The sequence below is a fragment of the Opisthocomus hoazin genome, chromosome 24 (genome assembly GCF_030867145.1).
Source record: "Opisthocomus hoazin isolate bOpiHoa1 chromosome 24, bOpiHoa1.hap1, whole genome shotgun sequence".
NCBI lineage: Eukaryota > Metazoa > Chordata > Aves > Opisthocomiformes > Opisthocomidae > Opisthocomus > Opisthocomus hoazin.
This window is the reverse complement of record NC_134437.1, coordinates 4,910,984-4,922,430: the sequence shown is the minus strand read 5'-3', so window position 1 is coordinate 4,922,430 and position 11,447 is coordinate 4,910,984.

The window sequence follows — 11,447 nt, the reverse complement described above, 5'->3', positions numbered from 1 at the left end:
TGCGGGCGGCTCTGGCTCAGCGGAGGTGGGAGCGATGACTCAGGAGATAATGAGGCAGATCAGAAGGAGGAGAGGAGCGGAGAGCGGACGTGGCGGGGAGGCAGCTGCGTCCTTCAGGCCTACACCCGCTCCCCCCTTACTCAGCACCGCAGCTGGGGTGCGGGCACACGCGCCCCCGGCCGCTCTGACTCACCCGGGGGGCACGGCAGCACCGGGGCGGGGGGATAATTTTAGCCCCCCCCGGGTACATCCATCCCCCTGGGTCCCCAGGCAAGGGGGTGAGAGGGAAGCGGAGCTGCGTTTGGGGCACCATCGGGATGATGCCTCTGGGGTCCATCCAGCCCCCCCCATCACCCACCGCTGGGTCTCTGGCCGCTGTGCCGCCCCGCAGCGAGCCCCCGGACCGGCCATCCTGGCTTCCAGCTGTGCCTGTCACCCGCAGGGCTCCGCGGGCTGCCAAACCCGCCGGTTCCCCGGCTCCCGACGGGTAAACAGCCTCTCCTGTCTGGGGAAACTGAGGCACGGAGACACCAGGCTCGCCCAAGGCTGCTGGTGGTGACAGAGCCAGAGAAGGAAGCCAGGAGCCCTGGCTCCTGCCTTCATCTGCATCCCAAGCTCATTTACGAAGTCGTTTTTCCCCACAGCGCAGTGCCAGTCACTGGTGGGGTGGCCAGTGCCTTTTCTGGCCCAGGGCATTGGCGGCTCCCCCTGCACCCAGCAGCAGAAGAAGGCAGCTTCTGCTGCTGAGATCTGCCCCTGCCCCGCCGCGGGTCCCCAGGCACGGCACGACATGCTTCCCGGCCTCAGTTTCCTTTCTTGTCCAAGGGCATCCATGGATGGAGGAGGACGGACCTGGCACTGTTGGGTGCCTCAGTTTCCCTCATGCTGGAGTTCAGCCTTGGTCTTGTCCAAGGGTGTCCGTGGGTGGAGGAGGACGGACCTGCCACTGTTGGCTGCCTCAGTTTCCCCCGTGCCGGAGTTCAGCCTTGGGCCACCTTGTCCCCAGCAGCGCCGGGAGCTCCAGGGACCCTCCCCGGCCGAGCCCCTCCGCTCACGGCAGCGTATATCCCCGGGAGCCGAGCCTTGGCAAGGGGAAGGAGCTGCTTATGCAGAACAAATGGAATCAATCAAAACAAAAGGCAGCCGGCCTGCTTCTATTTATTACCCATCCAAGGGTTTAAACGCATCTACAGGCATCAGCAGCCAGATGGAGAAGGGGAACCCAGAGGGGTTACCCCGGTGGGCAGGGACAGGCAGGGCCAGCCGTGCCCAGGGTGCTCGGACGCGGGTGGACATGCCACTGGCCACCCATCTGCCCTGCTCTGCCCCGGGCTGCTCCACCGAGCCCTCGCCCGCGGTCTCGGCAGCACCTCCCGCTCTGTCACAATTTTTCAGCGCTCTGCATCGCACGCCCAGCCCGTTCCTCGGCAGCCCACCGGTCCCTGGCCACCCACCAGTCAGGGACGATGCCACCGAGCAGCCGGGGCACTCGGAGCAGAGCGGGGGACGAGGAGCGCAGTGCCGGCAGCCCCAGCAGCACCACCTCCACGGACACTGCAGGCACTCGGGATCCAGGGTGCAGGATCCAGCAGCAGGATCCAGCCCACGCCGCCGAGCGAATTGAATCCGTGCCTGCTTCTTCAGGGCTGCCACTCCTGCTAACAGACTCCCTGAGCTGCAGGCAGCTTCTCGCCTCTCCCTCGGCCTTCTCAGCTCGTGGAAGAGGTGATGCTGGAGGTGCCTCCCCGCTCCGTTCGCATCTGGGGCAGTGCTAGTGCTCTGGCATCGAAAGAGAAGTTGGCAGCGGTGAGGAAGGTCAGCGAGCGGTGGTTTGTCAACGTGCTGATGAGCAGCAGCCAGGCAGCAGTGTCAGGACCCGCACGCCGGAGGGACAAGCTGGCTCCAAGTAGATATGGCCAAGAGGATCTGTCGGGGAAAGGTGCTTTTGTGGCTGGGGGCTGCTGTGAAACAGCACGCACTGCACGGCTGGCCCGAGACGGAGACCAGCTCACAGCTAACAGCAGCCCTGGGCACAGCTGCCTCAAGGTCCTGCTCCTCAGGCTGGCACCCACAGGCACGCCGTGCGGGGGTGCAGCCTGCTCTTCCTCCCTACGCATGCCCAGCACGCAGGCAGGAATGTGCCTCAGTTTCCCCTTGCTGTCAGCCATTGCCTGCCCTCCTCCAGGAGCCAGCCCCGGCGCAGGACCTGCTGAGCCTGACCCACCTGCGAATCCCGGACCCGATCGTTGCAGAGGCAGTGGAGAGCTGGCTCCCATGATTCTTGGCTCCAGCTCGCAGCCCCCCACAAGGACATTGATCCCCAGCCCGGCATGGAGCCAGGCTGCGCATCGAGAGCGAAATGAAGCCACGCTGCTGCTCGCTGCCAGCACGTGGGGTGCAGCCATGTGCTGCACAGCCGTCACCCAGGCAATTAGGAGATGCCAGCTGGGCTTTGTGGCTGTCGGAGAACAAACCAGGCCACGCAGCTCCCCTCGGGCACTCTGGCTCCTCCTCGGCCGAAGCTCAGCCCTTCCCACCTACCTGGGCTCCCCGTTGCATCCCTCCGGATTAGCCGTGCTTCTGGGCTGATGTGGGGTCCTGGGCCTGGGATGGTGCTTGGCTGGGGATGCTGATGCCTGGCCAAGGGATGCTGCCGGACCGGGGATGCTGCGGCTGGACCGGGGATGGAGCCAGACCAGGGATGCTGCAGCTGGGCCAGGGATGCTGGAGCCAGACCAGGGATGATGGAGCTGGACCAGGGATGCTGGAGCCGGACTGAGGATGCTGGAGCCGGACCAGCCACAGGCTCCCCCTGGTGTCCCCGCCCCACCCGGAGCCCCGGGGGTGCTGGAGCCCCTTCCAGCCGTATTTCAGCAGTGTGATTAAGGCTTCTGCACCTGGGCGCTGCCCAGCATCCCGATGCACCAAGGACCAGGGGCTGGGCCCCCCTCCCGCTGCCCCCCGTGTCAGCGCGTGCCCGTGCTTCGGGCTGTGCAGCCCCCGTCACCCCCAGCGCGGGGACAGCCCGCTCTCAGCAGACCCCACAGCTTCCACAGCCCTCGAGCTCGCCGCCATCCCCTGCGGGGACCCCCGGGAGGCACCCAGTGCCCAGCCCAGCCCAGGTCCCCGCTCAGATTTTTGCCTCCGGATGACTAAACCCGACTGGAATCGGGCGGGCAAGAGGGGAGGGAGAAGAGTTACTATTTTCTTTTTCCAATTTGATCTTATTAAAGCTTCATTCAAAGAAATAGACTCTTCATCTCAACTCATGCAAGTTTCATGGCACTGCAGATGGCAGAGCGGGAAAACGCCCGTCAGAGAGTTTAATGACAGCTCCCGGCTCTTCAACGGGTTCCTCACCGGGGAGGGATGCGCCGGCTGGCCGGTGGTCCCGCTGCCTGCCCGAGCACCCCCCCGCACTGCCCAGCACTTTAAGGGCTGCTCTCCCGCTCCCCCCCGCTAATCGCTTCGCTCACATTCCTCCTCGTTACGTCTGCAGCACTCTCGCATTAATAAATCCCCCCCGACGCGCCAGATGCGGGCAGCAAGCGCAGCCCGGGCAGAGGCATCCCCCGCTGCATCGGCCGTCGGCAGCTCGGCGCAGCTGGGCCGTGTCCTGCTGTCACCCCTCGCCGTGCCCCAGTTTCCCCCGTCCCTCGAGCAGGGATCGCCCCTCTGCTCTGCTGGGAGGGGAGGCAGCCAGCGACGCAAGCGGCGGTGGGGTGGCTGAGGCCTCTGGTGGGACCTGGCTCTCAGCGTGCCGAGCGTGGCAGGTGCCCGGGTGCCTCGGACATCTCCCGAGGACGGCGGAGGAGCTTCCCACCCCGCGGCAGGAGGGGATGCTGCCTCTCCGGCTCCGTGGGAGCGGTGACTAAACAGCATCCCCGATAGAGTCATTAATAAACGCCGATGCCGCCCGGGTGCTGCTCGCCTCCGCGCGGAGCCCCGCTCAGCATCGCAGGGAGGTGCTGACTCATCAGGGTACCGGTTCCCCTCGGCTCCCGGCTCTCCCTCGAGGACGGGGCTCCAAGAGGCTGCGCTGACCTTCGGCCGGGCGCAGGGGAGCCCGCGGAGGCCTGCGCTTCGTGCCTGGCTGCCGCAGCAGCCGCAGACACCATTAGGCAGCTGCAAAGCACCTTCTTTCCTCGGTGGGAGGGAAGCCCAGTCCATCCCCAGCTCACCAGTCCAGAGGTGGGTGCGAGGGGCCAGGGTCTCCGCGGCCAGCCGGCTCTCGGGCTGTGCTAGGCAGCCCTGCTGCAGCCCCCCACCCCGGCTGGCAATGTCGGGGTCACCCACCATGGATGGGTCTGCACCCCGGCACGATGGGGGACGTGGGGGGATCAGAGGGAGCCCGCCCGCGGGGATGGGGTGCAGGGGTACCCGGCGCATTGCCCGCTGCGAGGCAGGAGGGGAGCCGGGGGGGATGCGGGGCTCCGCCGAGCCCAGCCGGGCATCCCTGCAGAACAGCAAACCCGACACCCAGCAAACTGTCCCACCAGGCATCCAACCCAGCCGCGACCCCCCCAGCGCCCCGGGGAGCGGGGGCTCAGCCCACCGCAGCCCGGGGAACCCCAGCCCTGCTCGGGGACCGGCTCCGCTCCCAGCCGGGAGCCGCTTGCCACAAGAGGGAACCCCTGGGCTGGAGAAATTCGTCCCAGGGCTGCTTCACGGCTTCGCACCCGCAGCCCCTGGCTGCAGAGAGCGGCTTCTGGCCGGGAAAGGATGCTCTCCTCTCACTCTGCTCGCCAGAGAGGGGTCTCGGACCCCTGCTCCTGCCCCAAACCACCTGCAAGCACCTCCCGTCGCTCCACGACTCGCCCTGCCCGAGAGGAGATGGGGTCCCACTGATACACACCCCGACCTGGTTGCCGGTTCGGGGGGTTCCTCTCTGCAACCCCCTTTGCCCCGCTGATCTGGTCCGAGCAGCGAGGGTGATGCTTGGGGTGTGGGGAGCGCTCAGCCGAGCGAGGGAGCGAAGCAGGGCAGCGTTCCTTCGGCACCCGACAGTGCCACAAGGAAAAGCCACCTCTCCTGCGTGGGCGGATCGGTCAGGCGAGGACAGCCGGGACGCTCGCATCGTCGCCGTGCAGGAGAGCCAACAGGATTTCCAGGAAAGCGGAGCTGGCCTGGCTCCGCTCGCCCTCCCGCAGCACCCACACCGGCACATCGGGTGCGGGCTGTGCATCCCGGCAGGACACGCAGCACTCGGGAGGGAGCCCGGGGTCCTTTGGCGGGGCAGAGGTAAGAGGTACCGGAGCTGAGCATCGTCCCCCAGTCCTGCCAGCGCCGCTCAGCTTTGTATCCCCGCAGGTTCCTGGAAGCCAGGTCAGGCTTTGAGGCCATTGCTCTCGCGCATGGACGTGCGTCTTTCCCTTCCACCTCCCCGAAAGCTCCAACCCTCCCAGCAGAAAAGCGCAGTGTTTAGGTTGGCTACGCAGCTCTCCCAACAGCTGGGCGGCTCCAGGCGAAATCTCCCCGTGGTGCTTTTAGCAAGCAGCCCACGGGAGTGTCTGTTTAGGCAGAAGTGTCGAATAAACCCCAGGCTGGGCAGGCTCCAGCGCTGAGAACAGCCCACCAGAGCCTGCTGGGGTGGCCTGGGCCAGCAGCTCGGCGCCTGTGGGGTGCCCCTGCTCATGGGCTGCTGTCTGAGCTCCCCAACATCTGGGACCCTGGATGGAGCATCACTGACACGTGGGTGATGCCTGGAAGGGACCCGGGCAACGCTTCATTGCATGGAGTATCCAAAACCCTGGGGCTTTCATCTGCTCAGGGACACTTTCAGGAGAAGGAAAAACATTCTCTGAACGACAAACTAACATGGATGCATTGGGAGCAGGCTGAGGGATGCTGGAGAATTTGTCTGCCCCACAAGGCCAGCAGTGCTAGCACCAGGAGCGAGGGGGAGAAAGGCAAGGTAGGGAAAGGGGAAGAAAGATGCCAGGAGGATGGAGAACGGAGGCATGGACCCGCAGGATTAGCAATGATAAACTCGCAGCTAAACTGGGTTTATGTCAGCCTGCATTACCCGAGTGACAGGAATGATGGGCTTGCTCATCTGCCATTTGTAAGTGGCAAATTCTCCCTCCATCCTGTTTACTACGAATTAGCCGGCGTATGTCTAATCGCCTTTGCGAGCGCAACTCCACTGGCAGAGATTACGGCCCGGCTCCTCCTCCAAACCAGGCACTGCAAGGCAGGAGGAGTGCGCTGTGCCTGGCTGCTCCAGGGCAGCGGCGAGGGAGGGTATGAAGAACGGCACTCAGCTACGCGAGGCGAGTCCCCCACAGCCTCGCAGGCCTCCGGGAACCCAAAGCTCTCACGCAGCCAGCCCTCAGATCGAGCAATGCCCGCTCCCGCTATCCACTGAGGGTAGCTCGGCAGCTCACATCACGAGACAAGTTCTCCTCGCTGACTGCTCCAGATCCCAAGGCACTGGACGCCTGTCACTGGGTGAACTCACCAGGGAGGTGGGCAGAAGGAAGCAGCACTAACGGGTACCTGAGAGGTGACCAAAACCCAGATTCCTGCCTCCTTTCCAAGCAACCCACTGTGCTTGAGCACAGCCGCCGCTCCAGAGCCCAACACAGGATTTGATTTCCACGGGAGCCACCAAGAGCCACGAGGACCGGCTTTAGCTGGGGAGCCCAGCGCTGTCTGCCGGAGCCACGCAGAGGAGAGCCGGCCCGGCGAAAGCCAAGGCACTTCTCCAGCATTAAAGCAGTGCGACAGGCGCGCGTGCGTGCGCAGGGTGTGCCTGCATGGCTAACTGCTCACCGCAGGGCACGTGTTGTTTGGTGAGCGAGGTGCTGCTCGGGTGGTGGGAGACCCTTGGCTGACACGTCGACTGCTAGTCAAGCATGTCAAAACAATCTCGGGGAGTTTGGACAACTCGGCTCGCAGACAAGACTGCTCCACCACACTCGCACGAGCCCTGGGAGCCAGAGCAAACAGTGACTCAGGAAGAGAAGGAGCAGAGGTGATTACAGGGGGACAGGTTTGCTGGGGGGCAGCGAGAGGCACTGCAAAGCCAGGCTGTTCTCACCTGCACAGCGAGGATCTGAAGACCTGGCTGCCTGCGTGCCATGATGCTGAGGAACCAGCGCAGCCCCTTCCGCCCCAGGGTCTCAGCAGCCCGAGCGTAAGAGCAGGGCTGCGGGAGCCCCCAGCTTTGCAGCACATCCCTCACTCTCCTCAAGAAAATATTTTTCCTTCTTTATCCCTTGTCTTCTCTCAAAAACAGAGACAAATTCAGCAGAGCACTAGCTCTAGCAGTTATTAGCATGTTTGCAAGCATCTAGGACGTCTCTCTGGAGAGAGATGAAGCATCCCCTTCCCAGCAACGATCCAAGCTCACTCCCACACCCTGGGCAGAGGAACAGGGAGCAGCATCCCCCTCCTCCACACAGCCCCGGCCTGGGGGAAGCTGCGCTCGCTATTGGCAGCGCCGCGGCCGGCAGCGTTACGGCCTGAGCCCGGTCACCAGCCCGAGCGCCCAACCTGCCGCTCCGTGAGCCGGTGCCATCTCCCCAGCTCGCCTTGGCAAGGGAAGAGAGCAGTGTAACGTGATAATGACCAGCTGGCCTCGTAATCTGCAGCTCCAGTTCGCTAGGGGCCGGGGCAGGCGAGAGAGGACTTGGCTGCGAACAGAGCTGCAGCACGACGCCGGCAGCCCGAGGGGTGCTCGCCGCCTGACGGGTCAGCCAGATGCTCTTTGCTCGTCGAGGAGAGAAAAGGATGGCACACACCAAGCACACGCGACGGCTCCCTCGCGCCTCTGCGCCGGGATCGCAGCTTCCTCCCGGCTGTGGCTCAGGAGGATGCCGAGAGCCGGGTAGACAGCGATGCTTGGGCAGCGCAGCGCTGGGAGGCCAGGGAGACCAGGATCCTAGCTGGGGAGCCTGGTTCCAGGCCATCTCTAATTAGTATCGCTCTCTTCTCCATCCCCGGACCAGCGCAGAGTAAGCGAGCGCGGCTCGGGGATCCCCGGAGACGCAGGCTGCCAGGAGTCAGCTGCAGGGAGCCATCGGCAGCCACAGGCCGCGGCTGCAGGACGAGAAGGCAGCTGGGTCCCGCTCTCGGGGGATCAGCTGGCTCCTCTGTACAGCCCTTCGCCCACCACCGCTGCCGACAGACCCCCCGGAATGCCAGCCTTCCCCCGGGCTCTCTGGAAACGCGCTGCCGGGAGGCGAAGGCAGGAGTATTTATTTAGCAGGAAGGTTTCCACGCACGGCCGGTCCCCAGCGCTCCCTGCCTGCCCTGCTGACCACAGACGTGAGAGCCCTCGCGCACAAAATACCCAGAGAAAACCACCTCTAATTAGAGGGTGGAGTTAAAAATACCCACAGCCCGTAAGCAGAGGGAGGCAGACAGGGAAGAGGCACATGCCAGCGGGACTGACGCCCCGGGACGGAGACAAGATTAGGAGCGACTCCGCCTTGCGCACACAAATGATCCAAAATAGACGAGCGTATGCCTGAGCAATGATCTGGGGAGAAACGATGGGGCTGGTGTAGGAGTGGGGTCACAGCCCGTGACACCAGGGAACCAACAACTTGTCTAGACTACAGCAGACAAAAAAAGAGATGCTGTCTTGAGCTGGGAGCGAGAGGCACCGCCACACAGAGAGCTCCCCTAGCAGAGAAGCGGCGCGGAAGAGGGAGGGACGCAGGCCAGATACCTGCGCCTGTTCCCAGAGCTGCCAAGAACGATCTTGGGTATACGGCGTATCTGCACAGTGCTTGGAGATCCTCAGATCCAAAGCGATGTGTATAAATCAGAATGCCTTTTAACCCGCTGAGCCTAAAGATGCTCTAGAAACTCTCCAAGACAAGGCAGGACTTTGCTTCCCAACACCCGACCCAGTTAGACCGGGAGGTCCTGCCCAGCCCCTACAAAGGGAAAACAGCCTCGTACGGCTGGGCTGGGGTCCAGCTCCACACAAATGCCGCAGCCTCCTGCTCGCCCGAGAGCTGCTCTGGGGAGACTTTCCCTCCCTGACGGCTGGTTCTGTCACCTGTTGCCTATGCCACCTCCGACCTTCTCTGTCACATGCCAAGATGGCTCTGGAGACACTTCAGACGCTCTGACAAAACCCTGTCTGCTGGCTTTTGCTCCTTGAGCAAGCGCAGTGGCCTGCAGCCCTCCTCTTACACATAAAGAGGTTTTTCTTTAGCCCTGAACAAAGCGGGCTGCCTCCAGGGCCGCACAATCAGCTCCCACCTCTGAGAGCGGCCAAGCCCTCGCGCTGGCGGAGGGCTCTGCCAGGGCCTCCTCCTTCACAGGAGGGCAGACCCGCCTGCCATAATGACAGCTTCAAAGCCAAAGAGGTCTGGAGCGAACCTAATGGTTGGGACAGGTCCAGATGGACAGCCCCGAGGCCTCAGACAGGCTGCTCCTCCGCACGCCAGGTCTGTCGCCGCTCGTCGGCAGAGTCCTCGGAGCCCCGGTGCCTCAGATAATGACATTCCCGCCTGCCGTGTGTACTGCTACTGAAAACTCATCGTGACAGGCACAGCCTGTTGTTACAGGTTTGAGCAGCTTCTTCCCAGCGGGGCTTGAACCTCAGCTCAGGCCTCCAGGCACTACAAGCATCAGAAGGATATCCATTTTCCCTGAGCTGCCTTCAGCTGCTTTCAGATCCCAGACATGATGTGTACAAGGCGCTCCACGCAACCTTCAGAAACCCCTCAGGTGTTTCTTCCCCAGTTTAGTCCTCAGTCACTTACCCTCCGTTCTTACAAGTGCCAGGAGCGAGGTCCCACTGCCACCGCCACCGCTTGGGCTGGGTCAGGCAGCACTTTCTTCTCAGTCACTCCCCACCAGAAGCCTTTGCTGGAGCTCAGGAGGGCCCCTTGGCAGGACACGTGCTCCCTCCCTCTCATCCTGCGGATTCCTCTTCTTGTTCTGAGCACAGATGGGAAGCTCTTCAGAGAGCAAAGAAATCATAGGAAGAGGCAGGTTTATGCTTCCCCTCATCATGCCTCAATACATCCCTGCACTACACAGGGCTGCTTTTAGCGAGTATTTTATTCTACTTACTTGTTTCAACATTAAATAATGAAATGGGAGTTCCATTTGTGTGTGAAAATCAGTGTTTTACACCGCAGCGCTTTACCATCCCGGTTTGACAGGCGCTACGGTTCTCGTATAACATTTATTGCGGCTCCTTCTGCTTGTGGAGTTTCCCATTTCAGACAGCTCCTCGGCAGCGATGCCAGATTAAAAGGCAGAACCTTGCTGTAATAAAACCGTGGAGGCGGTGTACGGAGAAGAGCCGGCGCTGGCCGTATCTGCCCGATACAGGCAATCGGCACCTACGTCCTGCGCTAGGACGTGCGTACGAGATGACGCTCGAGGTTTCGTGCCCTGGTGTTATCCGCTAAGGTCATACCCGCTTTCCCACTTGACTTCAAACCCGGCCTTGGTCTGCACTAATTATTCACAAACGCACTCTCACTTCACGCCCCGGCTGAGCTCCAGGAGCTTGGAGAGGGAAAGCCAGGCTGCGCAGAGCCCCAGCTCCCCCTCGCGTGGCCCAGATGGCGGGGGAAGCCAGCGCACCGCAGCACCGGCTGCCTGCGGCTCTCCCAGCACGGCTCTGCCCCGGTCCTGCATGGACAGGCTGCACTGGGCTTCCAGCCGGGTCCGAGAGCCCGCAGCGCCGGGTGCTGCAGACCGCTGGCAGGTCCACGTTGCACCTGGCCGCATAAACACAACTTACAAGGCCAGAAGTAGGACGTAAGAAACCCTCCCATCCTTTCTTGTTTCCTCTTTCTCAGCTCCGCTCCTCCCTGATCGAGCTGCCGAGGGAAGTTAGAAGGACCTGATATCTCAGTGACTGCTCTTTGTTGCTGGTTATACTCTGTGCCATCTTATTTTACACCTCCTGTCATTTCAGTCCGAACGGACTGTGTTAGTGACTCCCTACTCCACAGGCACCCAACCCAAAGACTGGTGGACTCGGGTTTTAAGCCCTACATTCTTATTAGGCCATCCCTTCCCCTTAACCCTCAGTGAGACCCCCCATCTGGCCATTGGAACTGATGAGAAGCTCCGTATTCATTTCAGCAGGCACAGGTCAGCCCTTTAAATCTACTCATTAGCATCTGGAGTTCGATCTGCTGTGTTATCAAGTTAAATACATTTGTCCATCCCTTAATTTCTACCGGCTCTGCGGAGCTGGTTTATGGAAGAGAGAGGAGCTCGGCTTCCATTCCAGCTGCTTGATCTTCGAGAGCATCTTAATTACAGTCCCACCGCATGCTAGGACAGTCGGCGACGCGTGAGCCGGCACTGACCCGGGCTGACTCGCTGAATTCGGGGCGAGTGTCCAGTGCTGGTAATCTGTTAATCAAGGAAAAAGGTTCTGGGGCGCTTTTGAGGACCGTGCAGCAGGCGGGGACGCTCGCTGTGCCAAGCCGTGTTTCAGGGCAGAGCCACCGGCCTCA